Source organism: Numida meleagris, chromosome 4 (assembly GCF_002078875.1).
Source record: "Numida meleagris isolate 19003 breed g44 Domestic line chromosome 4, NumMel1.0, whole genome shotgun sequence".
In the NCBI taxonomy this organism is placed as follows: domain Eukaryota; kingdom Metazoa; phylum Chordata; class Aves; order Galliformes; family Numididae; genus Numida; species Numida meleagris.
Window position 1 is genome coordinate 21,589,441 of NC_034412.1, and position 7,939 is coordinate 21,597,379.

Genomic DNA, 7,939 nt, shown 5'->3' on the forward strand with positions numbered 1-7,939 from the left:
CCTTTTTAAACATAATAATTGCTATGCTAATATTTTGTACTGCAATGATAGCTCATACCAGGCAGTTTTAAATTCTCTGTAGAGAAAAGGAAATATTTGTGATGAGAGCAAAATCTGTTACTGCTTCTAAACTCTGAGATACAAATTCACTGAGAAGGATTCCTATTGGCTTCTAAGGCTTTGGATCAGACCCACACGAATAAATTTAGCAAAGCACGTGAAGAACATGATTAGCCTCTAGTATGTGCTGATATCTCTCTCCTCAACAAAGCACATAAGGACTTGCCTAATTTGAGTAAGTGATTAGCTGTCTGAAGTGCTTGCTGAGGAAGGACTAAAGCACTGCTGTATTCAGCTGAAGTTATCTGCCTGCTGCTCTGTCCTCATTGGCACCCACAGGTGGATGTTTTGTGCAGAATCCTTAATGACAGCTTCTCCTTTCAGTCTTGATTGGATTTCTAATGCAGTGACAATTTGAGAGGGAATGGGGAGAAAACAGTACATTTTAATGAAAACTATTAATTTTGAATTTGACCTCCAACTATTTTTTTCTTTATAACAATTCAAAACCGAAAATTGGGCCTGAGTCAAAATATTGAAATTGAATTTTAAAGCGTTAATTTTATCAGAAATCTAAATTTTATTAGAAAGCAAATCCAAACCACAATGTGAAGTTAAAATCTGTTTATTTCTCTGGAAAACTTATGCTTGTTGAAACATTCTTCAGCTGCTTCACTGATATATGTCTGCTTGAGTCTCATGCTGATATATCATAGAAGTATTTTGAAATAAGAGAAGACATTTACTATTTATTTCTGCTTCACTATTTAACCCAGAACAAAGAGACTGTGTTTAGTCTTGTGCTATTTGGACATTTGCTTAGAGCTTTAAACATTTTCCAGTTAAGAAATGTTTACAATTACAAGGAGACAAATATAATTTCCTCTTGCTTTTTAAAGGACCGGTATTCCTTTAGAGTTCTGGAAATGATTCTGTGATTTTAAAGGCCAAAAAGAATGACAGCTTTCATCTGAAGAGCTCTCCCAGCTCACGTGACAGAACTTGAATTAAGCTGGCTATAGTGAACAAGACAGCTCTGTGCAGCATGCATCCCAATTCCAACCCACATTGAGTCTGTTTTTGCAGACAGTACTTTGCCAATGATGTTTGAGAGGGGCTCAGATACCAGCTGCAGGCTGATGTGGAGCTGCACCGTTTCACCTGTTTTGTAAGTGAGCAAACAGGAGGAGAATCCTGCAGCTCCTTGTGGACTTGTTCAAGCAGTCCCTTGCCTTCCAACTCTTCCCCTCTTCTAATGCGTGCAGTTGTATCCATGCATGCTGCCTCTGTGCTGCTCCCCACCGTCCTGCAGCACCAAAATAACTGCTATAAGCGGCAGCAAGGCACATGTGCTTTTTGCTGGAAGAGAAGGCAGCCGAGCAGCAGTATGTTCACACATCGTGAGTATCCTCTCCAGCACTCTATTTGCATTTGCCTGCTGTAGACAGAATTTGCATCTGTTCATCTGTTCCAGAGGTACCATGCTGTGTATAAAGTATTCAACAGACAGATGTTTGTAAAAATTAGCTGATTTGGACTGCTCTCCATTAGGCACACAGCAGGCGAGGTAGCTAACACTGATGTTCAATAGCACACTAAGCTTGCTCTAATGGCCCCTGCTGAGGAAACCCATAGAGTCTGTTATTGGGTAAAACAGGGTGGCAGTAGTACAGCCAGCACTTTGTTGCTTGCAAAGTCCCAGGTCCCTTGATTGCAGAGAGCCAGCTCTGCCTGTTTTGTGCCGTCCTTTCTTCAGTCCCTGCAAACCAGATTCTATCGTTGCTGCTAGCAGCGTGTGCAGGGGCTGACATAGAAGTTGCACTTGGATGGGAAATCTACTCCTGAGCATGGTTGCTGGCAGTCCCTGAGCTGCACTGAATGCAGCGATGTGCTAGCCCTTCTGGAAAGAAGTGTGTCAGGGTGTGAGCCCATAGGTTTTCTGCTGCTGGACCTGGCTGGGACTGCATGACAAGAAGGGCATGGTCACCTGGTTGCTGGCAGCATCTTGGGTCCCTTGTGCTTTAGAGCATGTCTATTCATACTGTGGTGCTGTCTAGGGATGGGAAATATTACTCAGCCAGGCCTTTTATACTCCAACAGAAGCAATTAAAGAAACTCCCAGGCACTGGATTTCCTCTTCCTCTGGCTTGTCTCTCTCCTTTTTCACACTCATCAATCAAAAATCACGAAGAGCTGTAATTGTCTTTCGGACCTGAAATGAAATAAAAGTCTGAAAAACTTCTGATAGTGCTACATTCATTTCAATTGTTTATCTGTGAGACCAGCCTGGAGGAAGGAGAGGGAAAATGTCTTTGTAAAAAATTTGATAAAACAAATTTAAATATGGCTTCGTGTTTGGTTGGATGGTTGGTTTTTTCCTAGAAGATTTTTTTTCTGTTGCCTTTAATTGCATCTCCGTGGATTCATTTGCTTGGCAAGCTTTGAAAGAGAGTGAGGAGAGCTTTCATGCCAGGATGGATTCTCCAAGTCTTTACTAATCCATGCTTCATAATAGCTTTATCAGTAATTAGTTTGAGTGTGTTGGCAGGGCTTGATAGCTTTCAGCTGGGTTTGTACAGTCAAACACATTTTCATAATCTACAGAATATTGCTCTCTTAGATCTTGTTTGTTCTTCTTTTCCAGAATAACTTTTTTCAAACATACTTTGCTGTACTATTGTAATAAAATGTATGTGTAGCTTAGGTGATGCTTAGCAGAGTGTTTGTAGTGAGCTTCTTAGTAATTAGAGAAAGCTCAGCTCGGTACCTTTGGGACGAAACACAGAAGAAACTAATTAATACAGGAGAAATCATCATGAAGATTATCTGTGTTTATGAATATTATCTCTATAAAATGGCATTTGATTAATAATTTCTTTGATCCAACAACAAGTGTAATGCCAGTGAATCATGTTATCAGACATTTCATCCTTAGTGCTGGTGCTTAGCCAGCAGGTCTAAAAAGTGCTGTGGCACACAGTAATAATTAAATGTTGGGGTAATTTCGCATCACCTACATGTGTCAGCCTCTTTCAGTACTCCAAAAATTCTGCAGCTCAGCAGAAGGAAGTGGCAGGATGCACTCTGCTTCTGCTGAGTGTGTTGGTTTCAGGGCCGACACTTCTATCCCTTGCAGGTCAGGCTGTGACCATTGAAGCTACTTTAGATAGAGCCAACAAAGCAAAGCTGCAATAAGCTGATAACTGTAGGTTTGGGATTTGAAACTCCATGAAAGATAAAACTGAAGGAAGCCACTAATCTTCATATATGCTTCCAGATGCAGAAGATAATTATTGCACTTCATATTGCCTGGGCTGGGATAGAATGTCCTAGGGGAGGGGATAGAATGCAGGGGAGAGCTAGGAGAAAGCATTGAGCAGAACTTGCAGTAGGATGAATAGGAAAGCAATGGGTTCTCCAAGCCACGGAGAGTGGAAAGAGCAGGCTGGAACCAAGATTCATCATATTCTTTCTGATGGCAGAAAGAGCAGGTTGCAGGTATTGGTAGCAGCAACAGGAGTATATGATGGAATGCTGCAGTGGCACGCAGCCTGAGACTTGCTGCAAGGAAAAATCACCATGACATAGCCTGACCCATGTTCCTGGCTGTCAGTGTGGGCACTGGCCCTCTGATCCCCACTGCAGCATGGAGCGGCTGGAGCTGGTGTGGTGATGAGCCTGCTGGCTGCAGGTCGGCTCTGCGCTGATCCCCATCACAGCCTCGCTGGCACCCCACAGTGCTGGGCCTTGGGCTGCAGGGCAGGAGAAGCAGGCACGCTCTGCCAGATGTGGCTATAGCTGTCCTTGCATCTTACTGAGCAAAGCCCATTTTTCTCCCTAGTTTTGTCATCCCTCTTTAAATTGACTATATGAATAACGTACGTGAGCATTTGCCACCTGAGGTAAAGCTAATTAAAATGTTAAATGTGACTTTAAACAGACTATCTGCCACCAATTTGTCATGTTGCACAGTGCAGACATCCCTGTGTAGCTGAGGGCTGCTTCCTGCTGCTCCCAGCACTGGGACTGGCTGTGCCAGGACAGAGCTGCATGCTGCACTGAGTCCTGACCAGCAGTACAGTTATAAAGAGGTGTCCATATGTGTATGGTAATCCTGGAAGAAGATTACAAAATGCAGTGTCAAAGTGAAAAATCAAATACCAGGTATGTCTGGAGAGCTACAGAGCCCCTTTGGGTCCTTTCATGGTTGCTATGACGTATTGACAGCCTCTGTGACTTCATGGCAGCTTGAGCTGGCAATATGTCTGTGGGACATGATGCGCAGTGAGAGAGTCCCTGAGATGGCGCTTAGCATTTGTGGAGAGGAAGGGTCACATCTCTCCAAAGGGAACTGTGTTAACGCATTTGTCAACAAGAGTGAAGTAAGTGAAGGACAGGGTGCATTTAATAGGTCGTCTGTAGAGAGAGAATGTGGTTCCTCTCTAAGACAGGCTTTATCCAGGCTGTACCCAGGAGTTTTTCCCTGCCATAAGAGCAGTGCGGTGGTAGCCCTTGAAAACTGAGGGCCCGTCCAGGGTGCTCAGGGAGGGTTTGCCATGACAGAGATGTTGACAGCTCCCTGAGGCTACTGCCCTTTATTGCCATCCTCCTTCCCTTCCCCATCTCTCCTTGAGTGGTGTAGCCATGCACGCACCAATTCAGCCACGTCTGGCAGACAAGGCAGCAGGCCCCTGTTGGGACAAGGGGGTTACACCACACAGAAGGAGAAACTTTACCCCAGGGATGACAATCAGGCATTGGAACAGGCTGTCCAGGGAGTGCCATCACTATTTCTGGATGTTTTCAAGCCTGGTTCTGTTCAAACCTCATCTGATCCCACTATTACCCCTGTTTGAGGCTGGAGTTACAGTGTGACTAAGTCCTTACTGTCTCAGGGCCATGGTAATTTCTGGCGCAGGGGCTGGGCAGCAAGTGTCAGTTGCACAAGGGTCATCCTGGCCAAGGGTAAATGTTGGTGTTGACTTTAGGGTGTGAGTCCATAGGTCATTAGCAAAAGAAGTGCCAGGTACCATAAGGTGAAGAAGTCCCTTGGAAGAATATTGGTCATGGATTTTTTTCCACTGAGAGCTGTTAGCAGCCTCACTGAAAGGACTGGAAATGGTGCAGCTTTATTGTCACTCTGGAAAGCGGAGCTCTTGAGTGAAAAATAAGGAAAAATATTTAGTTTTTCTAAGTGGCCATGTAAGGATCTGGTCTCGGTAGCAGACTTCATTCCAGCTGCTAGGTATATGAGAAGCCCCAAGATTTAGTGGGTGGGGTATATTAAAAATGTCGAAGTTAAGAATGGCAGAGAAGTATCTAGCAGTAAGGATAACTGATGTCCGGAGAAATCTTTCTAAAACTATGTTAGGACTCTTCAGTGCTGGCAATTTGAAAATTAAGGGTGGCTGCTTTTCTCCAAAGTATGAACTGGTCCCAGTGCTCAGACAAGGTTTGAGCACATGGTAAACCCTGTGCTACAGGAAGACATCCCGGTGACTGCAGCAGTTCATCCCAGGCTGCACAATCTCTGATGTGAAGGGTACTGATGCAAATGCAGTAGTAAATGAGCTGATCATCTGAATGAATCTCGTTTACCCACTTGAATTATGAGGATAGGATGATTCTCACTATGATGACACTCCAGCTTGGCTCATCCTCATCAGCGTGTCTGATGTACTGTGGGCCTATTTGCAGAATCTTAAGGGATACTAATCAAGTTGTCTTTTCATCTCCCACCTAGTGGCACTCTTGAGGAGGCACTAAGGCAATACTTCAACATGTAATTTCTCTTCCTTTTCTGGGGAGGTGTTGAGGGACACTTCAGGTCACCATGTAGTACACCGCAGTAGATCTTGTAGACAGTTATCTCCCCTTTTCCAGTAAAAGAAGCAGTAGAACATCAGCTCCTGTGGGAGCTTAATGAAGACTAAATAAGGAATACATCCTTTTCTTAACTCCTGGAAAATTAAATTAACAAAAAAAAGACTCAGATTTTCTCCTGAGCAAAGAACTTAGTTACTACTTACCATCTGGAGATCCAAAACAGTGAGGCAAACCTCCCCGAGATCAGCTTTTGCAGCCATTACCGCTCTACTTCAATTTCTTGGCTCCGTAAATCCCCAACAAGGTAAATAGTTTGGGGTCACTGGTAACCCCCAGTTCTGACTGTCATCAGCAGTGTTTTCCCAATTAAGGAGATTGAGGATCTTCAGTGCATTATTTCAGTTCAGCATCAGGTTCAGCTACAGCCTGCCTCCTTCCACCCTTCATGTGAACTTGCTCTTAGTGGGAAGGAGATGTAGGAAACTCTCTTGCTCATGGAAAGGGAGAGAGGAGAACACTTCTACAGGTGCTGGAAAGTAAGGGGATAAGGAATTATCCATAGTCTTCTTAGGATGGCAGACAGTAGAAATAAAGTACACGGTAAGCACAACAAAGGATGTGGAATCTCAAACTGCTCATGCAAAACTGTGTACAGTGCAAGCAGTGACACCTGCAATATGTTTGGTTTCTGAATTTGTATATAATAGCCCTTCTTTCCTTCCTTTTTTCCATTTTCTTTCACAGTATTTGCTTGGCTCTTCATCTAGTAAGTTCACCTAACTTCCAGTAGGGCTTCTGGGCCACATCCCACCTTTTCTCCAGTGTAGATGGATCAGACTGGTTTCATTCACATTAACATGTATAACAGAATATGAGGAGCCTCAACTTTCTCAATTGCACCACTGTTCCTTAAAAGCATTTTCTGGTGGAACCAGACATTAATCACTCCCAGTCCTTAAATTATGAATTGTTAATGAGAATGCAGAAGAAACAGAATACAAATGAAAAGAGGATTTCATTATTAAAGCAATTTAAACTTCATCTCTAAAGATAAGAAAATAGTCTGATTTTTCTATAATAGAAAATAGTTATGAATCTTAATTGTTAACCTGAAATTTGCATGCATCTTTCTCACAAAGAGCAAATATATTCAAGGCTTATTATTTTTTGTATATTGTATCTTAAATGCAAGAAAAAGCAATGCAAACATTTTCAGAAATTGATCAGTGAGCCCAAAAGTGATGGGCTTACTGACCTCAAGTAGCAGTTTGCCCTTCAAGTACTGTCTGGGGTGTCAGCAGAGGTCCTTTTCCTGGAAGGATACTACATAGTGTGTAAACATTTCAGACCTTGGGTGTGAATGACTTGATGCACTTGCTCCCCAAACCTGAGCTTATGGAAAACAAAAAAATCAGCAGGAAAGGAGAGGTGATAGCAATGGGTGAGCTCAGCACAGGTCAAAAGCAAAAGCATGTTAGGCAGACTTGACTGCTCTAACAATAAAGGGAACTGGAAGAGGAGAATAAAAAGGGTGGGAAAAGATAATGGGAGATTGCACCAGAGCTGCAGGGTAGGATTTAAGGGCAGAGCACCTGGTGTTTCTGCGGGTTTCTGCAGAGCTTGCCTGAGTTGTCACGGGAAGGTCTAAGTGACTCTGCTGTTGACTGGAGTAAGAATTACAAAATGACTGAGAAGGATGAGCATTTCTAGTGGTTATTTCAGGGCTGCTTTCCTGCTTCGTTTCCTTAAGCAATCAATAAGATCAGAAGCTATAGTGGTTGGAAACAAGCACTAAGTGACAAAAGGTGGTCATTATACCGTCATATGTGTTTGAGGTACTTGCGAGGAGACGACGGAAGGCAGCAGCACAGAAATACTGGATTTTTAAAAGGTAGATGTGAGGGAATGTGTAAAGACTGGGATGAAAGTGATGGAAAGAACTATTGCCCAGAAATTCCACTTGGGAGCAGCCAGAGCTAGGGCTATGCAGGGGCGCCTCGCGCTTTTGGCATGCCTTCATGGCTAATGGTGGCAAGGGAAGGCATCTTTGTTT

At 43.4% G+C, this 7,939-nt stretch overlaps 1 long non-coding RNA gene across 1 annotated transcript; it reads right to left on the bottom strand.

The window, feature by feature from the left end:
- On the bottom strand, positions 670-4,273 carry LOC110399129. The gene is made up of 2 exons (XR_002438911.1): positions 4,222-4,273; positions 670-2,827 (listed from the first exon to the last, which is right to left on the bottom strand). It is a non-coding gene; the product is annotated as an uncharacterized LOC110399129 (long non-coding RNA).